This window comes from Typopeltis vanoorti, chromosome 17 (assembly GCF_054136105.1).
Source record: "Typopeltis vanoorti isolate ZY-2024b chromosome 17, IOZ_Tvanoo_1.0, whole genome shotgun sequence".
In the NCBI taxonomy this organism is placed as follows: domain Eukaryota; kingdom Metazoa; phylum Arthropoda; class Arachnida; order Uropygi; family Thelyphonidae; genus Typopeltis; species Typopeltis vanoorti.
This window is the reverse complement of record NC_143565.1, coordinates 13,709,581-13,724,285: the sequence shown is the minus strand read 5'-3', so window position 1 is coordinate 13,724,285 and position 14,705 is coordinate 13,709,581. Positions and strand designations below refer to the sequence as shown.

Genomic DNA, 14,705 nt, shown 5'->3' with positions numbered 1-14,705 from the left:
AGTTAGTAATGCTCCTGACATGGTTGTTCAACTTGAGTCTCAGTATAAGCATGATTCCTAAGGAGTAGAGCTAAGACTGATGTAGCAAATTATAGACCAATTAGTATTTCTGATGTCGTCATCATAGTATTGAAAAAGTTGATTAGGAATCGCATCCAAAGGTGAGTAGAGCAACATTAGCATCCTCTATAGCAAAAGCATGGTTCTGTTATATTTAAGCCTTACTTTAACAATCTATTCATGCCTTATAATACAGTGACAGCTGAGTTCGAATAAGGGAATTGGATGTACCATTATACTTCTGGATTTTACCAAGGCTTCTGACAGAATTTCACCCATAGTAGATGTTGTTATGTGAATGCAAAGGGATGGGTTTGCAAAATAAATTTATGACATAGATTGGAGGGTAGCTGACTGACATGAACCAAAAAGTGATATCACGGTGATGAGTCTGTGATGATAAGGATGACCAGCAGCATATAACAAGCTTCTGTACTTTGGCAACTTTATTATACATGTTGCTTAAAATGTATATTAAAGATATACATGATAAACAAATATGAATATCTTTAAGACAGATGTGCAGGTGATATCCAGCTACAGTGGAACCTCGGTTGTCGAACTTAATTCGTTCCCGAAGGCTGTTCGGAAACCGAATTGTTCAAAAACTGAAACTATTTTCCCATAAGAATTAATGTAAAATGGATTAATCCATTCCTGAACCCCAGATGATTGTTTATTTAAACCTTTACAACAGTACTTCATGCATAAGATCATATACAAACATAATGAAAATGCATAAAATCTTTACATAAAAAGAATAAACACAATAAATAGATAAAATAAAAATGAAAATTTAACTTCACTTTTAACCATACATACGGAGGAATGTTAATGGCATAAGTGGTAGGAGGCGAGTCCCCTTCCATAAAAACATCATTTATTTTTTATTTATTTATTTTTGAGTATTGTACATATCGTTGATTTCACCATACCGAACTGCATAGCAAGATTCGAGACGTGAACGTCATTTTTATGTTTGGATATGATTTCTTTTTTCATCTCTATCGTGGTTCTAACAACTTTTCTTTTCGCTTTGCTGCAATTCCTATTCTTCTGCTGTCCCATGGTGGCTGAATTAATAATAATTTATGAAAAAAAACCCAACAAAACACAAAAAAAAAATCAAGAAATCTCACTGCAAATTCGAGCAGGTGATTACACTGAACAAAGGCTGCCGAGTAACTGACACTTTCTTGCCTTACAGCTCAGCACACGTAGCACGTGGTTGCCATTTGCCTGTTCAGGAACCGAATTGTTCGAGAACAGAGGCGTTCGACAACCAAGGTTCCACCGTATTTGCTGATTATGGGCATATAACAATGAATACTACTTCAACGTTGTCAAGCAGAGTATTATATTAATGGGAATTTGTCGGCAGTAGTCAATGAAGCTCAACTTCAGAGTTGTTGTGGAGATCAAGTCAGGGAGAACATTAACTTGTAGGAATAAGGGAGTTATTCTCCAATTTTACAAGCCTTTGTTAAAAGGACATTTGGATTACTGTGAGCAGATGTGGTCAACTGGGTTACAAGGAGATGTAGACAGGTGAAACAATTCAGTGACTAGTAATCAAAATGATAACTTGCCTATCAAATTATGCCTCTAAGGCCAGGCTAGGAGAATGTGGTCTTCAAAGTAGGATAAAGAGATGAAGGGGAGGAGAGGAGATATGACAAATCTATATGGCAAGTGGATTTTATAGACACAAGTGAGATTTTGTAGCCTTTGGATGGTGGAGGCAGAACTTGCAATCAAAAAATACATTGATAAATTGGTACACAATAAATAACAGAAAAAACTCACGTAGAAAGATTATTTACGTCTATCCCCTTTATGGGAGATAGTACTTTACAAATCAGCTAATCTTTCCTAACTTTTTTATTGTATTAATTTTTTTTTTTTTTTTAGGAAAGTTATTGACCTTTTTAGTTATCTTACACCAGCTACTTAGGTGGCGCTTTTTGGAATTGTCAGTTGGTGTTTAATTTTGAGCTTAATGTACTGAAGATGCCTGTGACACACAGGCGAAAATTATACTAATAAATAATCTTTCTACGTGAGTTTTTTCCGTTATTTATTGTGTACCGATATGTCTACTCATGGTTTACCTCTTTTAAAACATTGATAAATTGATTTCAAAAAATACAGTCAAAAACTGAACATAGTGTATGAAATGCTGTTTTATGCATTATGGTCAATTTAATGTCCTGGTAGTTTTTCCAAATGAAACTATACTGGAAAGGATAAAAAATTAAAATGTAAGTAAATGTAGTTAATATGAATGTATTTCATTAGGCTCAGTGCTGTTTACATTTAAAATGTTTTACAGTATATAGTAAGTACTAAAGATGTACAATAATCTCAAAAAACTCAGTAAAAATTTAACAAAATTCTTTCATATACTCTACCAACATTTGTGGTATAAACACTAGCCTAAATGATGTGCAAATCAGTTGGTGTTTGGATCTCCCAGTTCAATCTGAGAGAAGGAGCTCATTAAAGCTCTTTTAAATATTGTTGAGTTAACCCTCCCTTCTTTTGTAAAACGATTAATCTAAAGTATGAATATTCAAAATACTTCTAGAATATCTCAAGTGTGGGTTGAGGCTGAGAAGAAAGAAGGAACCTGTTAATGCAATTTTAGTTGAATAACTGAAGGTTGTAGTCATGAAGGGCCAGTGAGTGAAAAAAAACAAAGGCTGTTCTAGAGAATATACGAGGGACATCCAGAAGTTCCGTTTTTAAATATTTTTTTCACTGCAGGGCTGCAATTGCAATGGTGTGCATGCGTGTTGAGTTTGTTGATTCGTTAGCAAGGTGTTGATGTCATTTTCAGACATTCTCGCAGTGCATACGCTTCTTGGTGTGTGTTTATAATGTCTAAGAAAATTGAATTGCCCGCCACATGTGAAATTAGGTCAGTTATCTATTTCTTGAATGCAAGGAATGTTAAAGCAGCTGAAATTCATCGGCAAATTATTGAGGTTATGGAGAACACGCAATGAGTGATTCAATAGTATGAAGATGGGTAAGACTTTTTAATGAAGGAAGGACAGGTGTGCACAATGATGAATGGAGCGGGCGACCATGTTTAGTAACTGACGATTTGGTGCGTTCGGTCGAAGAGATTTGACAGAATAGGGGATTCACTATGACATCACTCTTGTTGCAATTTCCAGAAGTTTTACATTCATGTCTTCATAAGGGTCAAAGCTATATAACTGAGAAGAGACCTCCACGTAGCCTTTAAAGGAATGCGGAGAAACGACCAGGGCTTCTGAACTAATGTCCAATCCTCACCTTCTCGTGGTGCACCCTGTTGGGTATCTATCTGGATACTGAACGAATGAGGATGGGCTGGCAATTTGGAATTTAGACGACCAAATTGTATTCTTATTGGCTTAAACCAAAATACAAAATGATGGTACAACATGACAAAATTTCATGGCGGCTGGGGCGTTGCCCAGTTAAACAAGGCTCTCGTTGTTTTCGCCAGAGAACCAGGGCGAACAGCGAAAAGTCAGCTACTGGAACAAATCTGAAATCTGAAAACACACCCCAACTCAACATCACCAGAGTTAAAGATCGGTACTATCAACATAAGAATCCTGAGTGGCAAAGAAATGGAGCTAGCTGAGGAATTAGATAAGTACCAGATCTACATAATAGGATGACTGAAACAAAAAAAAGACAAAAACTGGTGAGATCTTTCAGAGCAATAAATACAAAATGTTATATTCAGGCAATAACAATCAAGGAAAAGGAGTAGCAGCCATAGTATTCAACACTAAATACGAGGCTAATCTTCTTGAATGGCAACCAGTCTCAAGTAGAGTGACGTGGGCAAATACGAGAATGGGGAACTGGACAATGAAACTTATTTGTGCCTATGGTGCCACAGAAGGTTATACTAAGGTAGAAGTAGAGGAATTTTTTGATGCTTTAGAGAAAGCAACTGACACAAAGAAAAAAGGAAAAGTTGGTCCTTGTTGGGGATATAGCAGATAAATAGAGAGTAGGAAATGATTGTCAGACATACAAAAATATTTTGGGAAAATTTGGAGAAAAGAGCAAAGCTAATAATAATGGCAAATACCTGTTGGATTTCTGCTCAGGACATGGACTGGTTATTACTGACACCATGTTTCAACATAAAAATTTGCACAAATTCACATGGAGAGAAGAAGCAAGGGATAAGAAGTCTCATTGACTATGTTATTGTTGATAGTGATGTTTTCTCCCTAGTGCAGGACACCAGAGTGTACAGAGGATTTTAAATTGGAAGTGATCACTATTTAGTCTTGAGCAGGATAAAATTGAATTTAGTATCGAAAAGAATAACATGTAAGAAAGTTTTAAAGCGAACAAAAGTTGAGCAGCTCTCAGATGTGAACTGTAGACTAAAATACACAAAGATTATTGAAAAGAAAATGAAAGAGTTTGAGAACAGGAATCAAACCTTGGAGATTCAGTGGCAAGCCTTGAAGAAAACCCTGATTGATTCAGCCACAGAGGCATGTGGTGAGGTTGTCTGCAAGGATAGAAAAATCAGAACTCCATGGTGGACACAGGAAGTTAAAGAGCACTGAAGGAAAAGAAGAAAGCATATCAAAAGTTCCTGGCAAACAAGTCAGCTTGTGCTCTTTGAGAATACAGAGACAAATGCAAGAAAACTAAACTTTGTGTAAAACTGGCTAAACAAAAGTCATGGGAGGATGACAAGAAAATAGAAAATAAATATCAAGTAGATGGTAAGATATTCTGGAGGTTGTTGAAAAAGTTCAGAAATGGAGGAAAGTGTGCTGTAAAAGGAGTTAGAGATGATAAAGGTGACATGAAATCAGGAGGAATAAAAGATATCCTTGAAGTATGGAATAATTACTTCGAAAAATTGCTAAATGAAACAAGCAGTGATAGCACAGTGGTAAAAAACACTCAACAGGCATACAGCCAGGAATACATATCAATGCTTGAAGTAGAAAAAGCCATCAAAGGCTTGAAATGTGGAAAGGCAGTAGGAGTAGATGATAGCCGGCGAAGGTTGGTCGATTGGTAGAGCCTCTGCTACTAATGGCTCAGTTAAGTAAGTTTGAGCGCGGTTAGTAGTTGGAAGGGGGGCCAATCGTTCGATGCTGTCGGCACACTCTCCCTCGATGAGTCTTTGGACTCCCTGGAGGTGTCAAAATAATAATAATAATAATATTCGACCAGAAATGCTGAAGTATGGTGGTATAAAAGTCTTACAGTGGCTGCACAGCGTAGTTCAGAAAGCCTGGACAGAGGGACAAATTCTGGATGATTGGAGTAGAGCTCTCATAGTACCCATATATAAAAAGGGAAATAAAACTGAATGTGAAAATTACAGAAGTATTTCCCTACTGAGTGTTCCTGGCAAGATTTATGCAAGTATACTTCAGAAATGGTTGAGAAGAATTGTGGAAGAAAAGCTTGATGGACAACCTGGATTCAGGCCAAATAGAGGCTGTCAGGATCAGATCTTCACTTTACGACAAATAGTTGAGAAAGGGGATATAACAAAGATCTATATTTAAGTTTTGTTGATCTGGAAAAGGCATATGACAAGGTGCCAAGAGAGAAGCTATTCAATACGCTACAGTTATATGGTGTCAATGGGGCATTATATCAAACAATACTTAGTCTTTATTTGAGTTGTGTGTCAGCAGTTAGAATTGAAGGAAGTACAGGAAGATGGTTTAATGTTAAATCTGGTGTGAGACAAGGATGTACATTATCTCCTCTGTTATTCATTATCTATATGGATCACATTATGAAGGAAAGTGGTATTAAACATGATATCAAAATAGGAGATGTTAATGTCTGCTCTTTGCTTTATGCGGACGATGTTATACTTCTAAATAAATCCGCTTCAAGTCTGCAAGATTCCCTGACTAAATTGAATAACTGTTATAATAGATAAGGTATGAAGGTCAGGAATAAAAAGACAAAGACATTGAAAATAGGCAGAATTGCTGAAAATGTCAACTCGTGAACAGAGAACCTGTGAAACAAGTAAAACATTTCAGCTACTTAGGCACGATTTTTAGTGAAGATGGTAAATTAAATATGGAAATAGACAACAGAATCAACAAAGCTGGTATGGTAGGAAGTCAACTGAATAAATTCATATGGAATAAGAGAGAAATTAGTCGGAACACTAAATTAGCTGTATACAAGACAGTGTTCAAACCTGTTTTAACTTATGGATCTGAGAACTGGGTCAGAAGTAAAACACTTGACCACACATATTAGAGACCGTAGATAGGAGAGTCCTGAGAAAGATTAGAGGCATGAACAGATGGCATCAATGGCAATATCATAAGGATATTAGGAAAGAACTTGACATTGTCAGCATCCAGGAATGCGTTAGCAGAGCTAATCTCAGGTGGTATGGTCACTTAAATAGAATGGGCGAGGAAAGATTAGCAAAACAAGTGTTCTCTGCCAGGTAAGCAGGAAAACCACCCAGTGGAAGTCCACCTATATCTTGGTCTTCCTCTGGCCTTCCTGCCAACCTGGCAGAGAACACTTGATTTGCTAATCTTTCCTCGCCCATTCTATTTAAGTGACCATACCACCTGGTATGGTCACTTAAATTGATTGATACTGTACAAAGTGCCTTAGACGATAGAAATATAAGATCTGATAATGTTGGAGTCTTGACAAGTAACAGACTGATTTAAAGGAAAATTGTATATAGGAAGTTAGTGTGTAAATCTTTCATGTAGTACTATCATATCCAGTACACACCTTGAGGGTACATGGCAGGAATTTGATGATGATGTTTTCATGAAATTGTGTCGGAGAAACTGAATTATCAGAAATAGTGTGCATGTGGGTGCTGAAGTTACTTACAGAACAACACAAAGTGAATCGACCAGGCAGTGCATTGGAATTCTTGACATGCTACCATGAGGATGGCGATGCTTTCCTGAGCAGACTTGTCACTGGGAACGAGACTTGAATGTCGCACACGCAACCCCTGAATCCAAACAACAGTCCATGGAGTGGAGGCACACCTCATCACCAGTCAAGATGAAATTGGAGACAACGGTTTCCCCTTGGAAAATCATGTGCACTGTGTTTTGGGACAGACAAGAAATTTTGCTGGTAGAATTCTTGAGTGAAGGCTCCACAATCAACCAGAGTATATACTGCCAAACCCTTATGAAACTGCATCGTACAATCCAGAATAAACGACGTGGCATGCTTACCAGGGGTATTGTTTTGATTCATGACAATGTCTGCCCACACATGGGTGGCGTAACACAACAATTTCTTGTCACTTTCGGCTTGGAACAATTCTATCAATTCCCCCATATAGTCCTTACCTCATGTCAAGTGACTTTCACCTGTTCAAACATCTGAAATCTTTCCTTGGTGGCCAGCAGTTTCAAGACGATGCTGAGGTCAAAGAAACAGTCAATACGTTGATTTGCATCACGAGCGGCAACCTTCTATGATGAAGGTATACAACTTCACACATTTATCATAACTGGTGCCCAGTTATGATAAATGAGAAACATTAATGTCCGTGAGATAGTGGCTGGAATTAGTTGTTGAGCTGATGAAAGGAAGGGAAGCACCAATTAACCAAATTGCCTTTTTCTGGACAGCATTAAACATTTTAAGGAAAATTGCAGTCATTATGTATATGGTCTATTTTTTGATTACTGTATATTAAAAATCTGTTCTTCCTTTCTAAAATATTTCATTAATTTTCGTAATGAACAAACTGAGGCACCAATACCAATGATTTCTGCCCTATGCGTAATACAGAAATCAAAGAAATATCCTTTAATACCAATATAAACTTTCATTTCTTGTTAAGTGTCTATAGACAAAAAGTTGTGCAAATATTTATTTACATTTTCTAGGCCCTATTTTTTTTTTTAATTTTTCAACATGCATACATCTATTATTTATTCTTAACTAACAATCATCATTTTACTTTTCCATCATGTCTGTATATTTCCCTTCAACTTCCTTCCACAGAGGAATAGTTTCATGAATTCTTTCCTGTATAACTTGCAATTCTGAAAAGTTGGAAATTCAATAGTTGTGCAGGTTTAGCAGTATCATGGTGTCAGATAATAATGATTAATGAGAAGGAATAAGAAGTATTTTTTGATTTTGAAGATGTAGAATACTTTACAGAACGCAATCAAAACCTAAACAACCATGTTACTATTAAGTAGATATAAACTACTGTTTTGTGTTTAATATGTCATAATACTCAATCAATTGCATTGATTGAGTCAGTATGCCCAAAGATAATAGGAATAAGTGAAACTTGGTTGTCTGAGGAGGATGTGAAGTTGGGAATAGAAATAGAAGGATATATAATTTTCTGGAGGGATAGAAATGTGAAAAGAGGAGGAAGGAGAAGTGCTGTTAATGATTACAGAAGAATTGTGTCTGCAAAGTGTGGCAGTAGATAGTGCATGCACAGATTTTGAATCTGTGTGGTGTGAAGCTGAAATAAATAAGTGAGTATATCTGATAGGATGCTGTTATAGACCAGGGAATGCAGAGAATATCGATTGTGAAATTTTTAGGCAAATTAGTTGGGAATGTAAAAAGAAGGTGTTCCTGATGGGAGACTTTAATTACAGGAATATAAAATGGAAGGAAGAGATAATGTATGGGAACAAGGAGAGTGAGTTTCTGAAATTTTGAGAGATAAGTATCTTAAGCAGCATGTGACTGAAACATATGGAGACTTCGATGTTTTGGATTTGGTGATAATTTCACAAAATGTAGTTGTTAATGAGGATTTGACACTACTGCCAGTTGGTGAGAGTAATTATGAGGTTGTGAGATGAGCTGAGTGGAAAAGATGTTGACAAAGCAGTATTTGACAAAAGCAATGTATAACTTTGCATACCAAAGGTTAAGCTAGTAAATAGATCTATCCCGATGGCTTTAACAGGCCTTTAAGGCCCACAACCTTCCAAGCATACTTGGATTTCGTAACCGAAATACGAGGATAGAATGGTCACTCCTATGCCTCAAGGTATTCTTGGCTGTATCGCTGTGTGTTCAATGGGCCGGTTTGCCTGCTTGCGGGATGAAAAACACCAGATAAACTGGCGGAAAAAACCCTACTGCCCGCGCCCAAGACCGGCTAACTTGGCTATGGCTGAGGAAGATCCTTCAGCTCCTCACGTCTCCGACGGGAATCGAACCTAGGACACTCCTTCCCCAGGCATATGGTTGCGAAGCGCAAAGGCTAACCGCGCGGACTAAGCTAGTAAATAGAGTAGGAGTGAAATGGATGAACAGTGAAATCAAGCAAGCTTTGCTGGAAAAGAAAATGCTATGGAGAAGGTACAAGACAGCTGGTGATCAGATAGATGAAAAGTATAAAGTGTGGGCTAGAAATGTGATGAGCATGGTCAAGAAAGAAAAGGTGCAGTATGAGAGGAGATTGGCTAGTCAGGCCAAGGTTAACTCAAGGGAATTTTTCTGCTATATGGAAAGCAAGAGAAAGAATAATTATGGCAGGTTGATACTGGTGGATAGTCATGGCAACGGAATAATAGCTGCAAAGAATATATTGGAATTACTGAACGTGCACTTTATTAGCACATATCATACTGGTGTAAATGATGCCATGCAATATATATATAAAAGAGAGGCAAGTATTAGGAGAATTGGAAGTGAAAGAAACAGAGGTGTATCAGATGTGGGCTAGGTTAAATGTGAATAAGGCTGTGGGAATGGATGACATATCATGACATATTCTTATGAATGTGCGCCAAAACTGGTTATGGACCTGGTTGTTTAACGAAAGTCGAGCAGTGGGTAGGGTTCCTGAGGAGTGAAAAAAAAGGCAAAATAGTACCAATCCACAAGCATACAGAAGTCTCCAATTATAGACCAGTCTGTATAACTATGATTGTGGTCAAGTTGTTGGAGAGACCGATTAGGAATAGAATACAGGTTGATGGACATAGTATTCTTTATGACAGTCAGCATAGATCTGTAAAGGGTAGGTCCTGTTTCAGCAATTTACTTGCATTTTATGATAAGATAACAAGTGTGTTAGATAAGAGAGAATAATATACAGTGATATTATGTTGCATTTTTTCTTGACAATTATTCATAAGACTATTACACTTTTTTTATATATAATCTTTGTCAAGTAGCTTTATTTTATCCTCCTACATGTTTCGCCAATTTTTTCTATTGGCATCCTCAGGGAATACAAACTAGTAAGCTAAAATGAAGGTTACAGACTAGGTTATAACTGATGGTTCTAATTCATAAAAAAATTGGTATTGCATGTGCGTGTTCGTTAACGTGAGTTCATGACGTAATTGTTATGAAAGTTCATTTCTTTGATGTTTAATGATCTGATAAAAGTTTTCCAAATTTCTGATAAAATTAGACCTTGATTCTTGTTTAGGTTTTCAGTTTTACGGGCGACTGTAGCTGCTTCTTTAAAGGTTCTTGAATGGTAGTTATCTTCTATATATGGCATAAGGCTCTTATCCCACTCAATGTGATGGTTAGTAGAGGCAAAGTGGCATGAAAGGCCTGAAATGTCTAGTCTGTTATTTCTGACATATCCTATGTGTTCTTTCTCGTTTCAAAGCTTCTAGAGGTCTGACCTACGTAACTAATACCACATGAGCAAGGTATATTATATACTCCAGAGTACTTGTAGAATGGGTGAGGATCTTTTGGTGATCTTAAAAATTTCAAAATACTGTTGATTGGTTTGAATGCCACTCTGATCTTATGTGGCTTTATAAGGTTAGCTAATTTTTTGGAAAGGTTGCTGACAAAAGGAATCGTAATTGTACTGATGTATTGGACGTCATCACGTTGTAGAGACTTTTTGGGTAACCATTTAAAGAAAGTTCTCTGGATATTGTGGTTAATTCCGTTAATAGGTCATCCTTGTCTGTCGTATACTGTATAGCTCTTTTCTTGAGACTATGGATAATGCTAAGTTTCTGAGCTATGTGATGAGCTGAGTTGAAATGGAGGTAACGTCCAGTATTTGTAGGTTTTCTGTATACAGATAGGTTGATACTATTATTGGTTTGTTTGTTTATTAAAATGTCAAGGAATGGCAGTTTTTTATCTTTTTCCATTTCTAATGTGAATTTGATGGTATTGTGGAAACTATTGATTTGGTTGAGGTAATTCATTAGTTCTTCTTTCGTATGATCCCAAATGATAAAGATGTCATCTACATATCTGTACCAAATTTTCGGTTTTTTGGAATGATCTGGGTTAAGATTTTATTCTCTAGATCTTCCATGAATAAGTCAGCACAAGGAGGTGAGAGGGGGTTATCCATAGCTAATCCAGTGAGTTGTTTGTAGATCGTTTTTTGCCAAATAAAATAGAAGTTAAACAGTGATTGAACAACGTAGTGATGTTAGTAAACAGAGATGTAATGTCCAGGCTTGCTAGTATATCCTCTTCAAAAATAGGGATGTTTTTTATTTTATCTATAAAATGTTTTGAGTTTTTAATATAAGTATCCGAGACGTGAATGTGTTGTTGTAAAATCTTCGCAAGATACTTGGACAGTTGGTAAGTGGGAGAATAGATTCCACCAACTATTGGATGTAACGGTATACCTTCTTTATGAATTTTTGGAAGGCCATACAATCTAGGAGTTAGTGGGTGCAATGATTTTATTTTTTTTATAATTTCTACACGCCAGTTATTCATTCTACATAATAATTCATTGGTGTCATTATGGTTTTTTGTAGTAGGATCTTTCAGCTCAGTCAAGATCTCATGGAAAGAAGAACGCTTCTCAAATTAAGGAATAATAAAGATATCATCATACTCAAAGCCGACAAAGGTAATAATACAGTTATATTAAATACTTCAGATTATGAAGAAAAAATTAAAAATCTGTTATCTGACAGGTCTGTCTATGAAGTTCTCAATAGAGATCCTACCACAAAAAACCAGTGACACCAATGAATTATTACCTGGAATGAATAACTGGCCTATAGAAATTATAAAAAAACTAAAATCATTGCACCCACTAACTCCTAGATTGTATGGCCTTCCAAAAATTCATAAAGAAAGTATACCGTTACGTCCAATAGTTGATGGAATCTATTCCCCCACTTACCAACTGTCCAAGTATCTTGCGTAGATTTTACAACAACACATTCACGTCTCAGATACTTATATTAAAAACTCAAAACATTTTATAGATAAAATAAAAAACATCCCTATTTTTGAAGAGGATATACTAGCAAGCCTGGACATTACATCTCTGTTTACTAACATTCCAGTGGTTGAAGTCATCAACATCATAGACAAATTGTTCCCAAGAAACATCACTACTTTGTTCAATCACTGTTTAACTTCTAACTATTTTATTTGGCAAAAAATGATCTACAAAAAACTCACTGGTTAGCTATGGGTAGCCCCCTCTCACCTCCTTGTGCTGACTTATTCATGGAAGATCTAGAGAAAAAAAATCTTAACCCAGATCATTCCAAAACTGAAAATTTGGTACAGATATGTAGATGACATCTTTATCATTTGGGATCATACGAAAGAAGAACTAATGAATTACCTTAACCAAATCAATAGTTTCCACAATACCATCAAATTCACATTAGAAATGGAAAAAGATAAAAAATTGCCATTCCTTGACATTTTAATAAAGAAACAAACCAATAATAGTATCAACCTATCTGTATACAGAAAACCTACAAATACTGGACGTTACCTCCATTTCAACTCAGTTCATCACATAGCTCAGAAACTTAGCATTATCCATAGTCTCAAGAAAAGAGCTATACAGTATACGACAGACAAGGATGACCTACTAACGGAATTAACCACAATATCCAGAGAACTTTCTTTAAATGGTTACCCAAAAAGACTCTACAACAAGATTCTCTTGACTGATATACCACATAGACAGCGTGATGACGTCCAATACATCAGTACTATTACTATTCCATTTGTCAGCAGCATTTCCAAAAAATTAGCTAACCTTCTAAAACCACATAATATCAGAGTAGCATTCAAGCTAATCAACACTATTTGGAAATTTTTAAGATCACTGAAAGATCCTCATCCATTCTACAAGTACTCTGGAATATATAATATACCTTGCTCATGTGGTATTAGTTACGTAGGTCAGACTTCTATAAGCTTTGAAACGAGAAAGAAAGAACACATAGGATATGTCAAAAATAACAGACAAGACATTTCGGGCCTTTCATGCCACTTTGCCTCTACTAACCATCATTGAGTGGGATAAGAGCCTTATGCTATATATAGAAGATAACTACCATTCAAGAACCTTTAAAGAAGCAGCTACAGTCACCCGTAAAACTGAAAACCTAAACAAGAATCAAAGTCTAATTTTATCAGAAATTTGGAAAACTTTTATCAGATCATTAAACATCAAAGAAATGAACTTTCATAATAATTACATCATGAACCAACGAATAAATCACGTTAACGAGACACACACATTGTCACGCACAATACCAATTTTTTGTATGAATTAGAACCATCAGTTATAACCTAGTCTGTAACCTTCATTTTAGCTTACTAGTTTGTATTCCCTGAGGATGCCAATAGAAAAAATTGGCGAAACATGTAGGAGGATAAAATAAAGCTACTTGACAAAGATTATATATAAATAAAGTGTAATAGTCTTATAATATACAGTGATATTCTTGGACTTTGCAAAAGCTTTTGACATTACCACATGATAAGTTGTTGTACAAGTTGCAGAGGATGGGAATAGCAGTATATTAGTCAGATGGATTGGCTCTCTATGAATGACTGTAGCAGGTTGTGTATGATGGAGCAGTGTCTCAGAAAAGAGAATAACCAGTGGTGTGACCCAGGGTTCTCGATATATCATGTGGACTGACTGGGGATCTTCAGTTGTTTCTTATGATGCAAAATTGGGAAAAATTATAAGTGGCAATGCTGTTGTTAATTCCCTTCAGAAAGATTTGAATAGACTTTTTACTTGAACAAAGGAGTGGGGTTGTAGCTTTAATATTAATAAGTGCAAGGTGTTGCATTTTGGAGTGCAGAAATATAAGGTTGTGTACTATATCGATGGTGCCATTCTGCTGGCCATGGTTGAGATTAGAGAGCTGAGTGACGATTGACAGTAGACTGAAGTTTAGAGGGCATATTGCTAGTGTTGCAAAGGCTGTATATTGTAGTGCTGCTATCAAGTGCTCTAATGTATAGGGATAAGGAAGTGGTTATGTCACTTTGTAAATCACTGTGTAGAGGCTTAAGTGCTGTGAGGACATCATGTTGGAGGCTTAATGGATTTTTTACAACACTCAAAAAGAATTAAAATAGAATTTAATACTTCCTATATTTCGTCCTAGTCACTAGGACATCTACGGGGATTACAAAAACAATTAATGTAACATATACACAAATAACAAACAATACTAAGCCCGACCACGTGGATGACACTAAAGTCCTATCTAGGTAGAGCGCCCTACTAAGGGCGCTCTACCTAGATAGGACTTTAGTAGTAGGTGGCCTGGAATGTAAGGTGGGAACTCTGGTGATGAGTGTTTCCCAAATCTTCGGAAGCTTAATGCAACTGTATTTATTGAGATTTGGTTGGTTTTTGAGAGCTGCTG

General features: G+C 36.3%; 1 protein-coding gene across 2 annotated transcripts in view; it reads right to left on the bottom strand.

The window, feature by feature from the left end:
* Window positions 1-14,705, bottom strand: part of LOC150097168 (aldehyde dehydrogenase family 16 member A1-like) — a 134,761-nt gene that overhangs the window by 68,387 nt on the left and 51,669 nt on the right. The window lies entirely within an intron of this gene.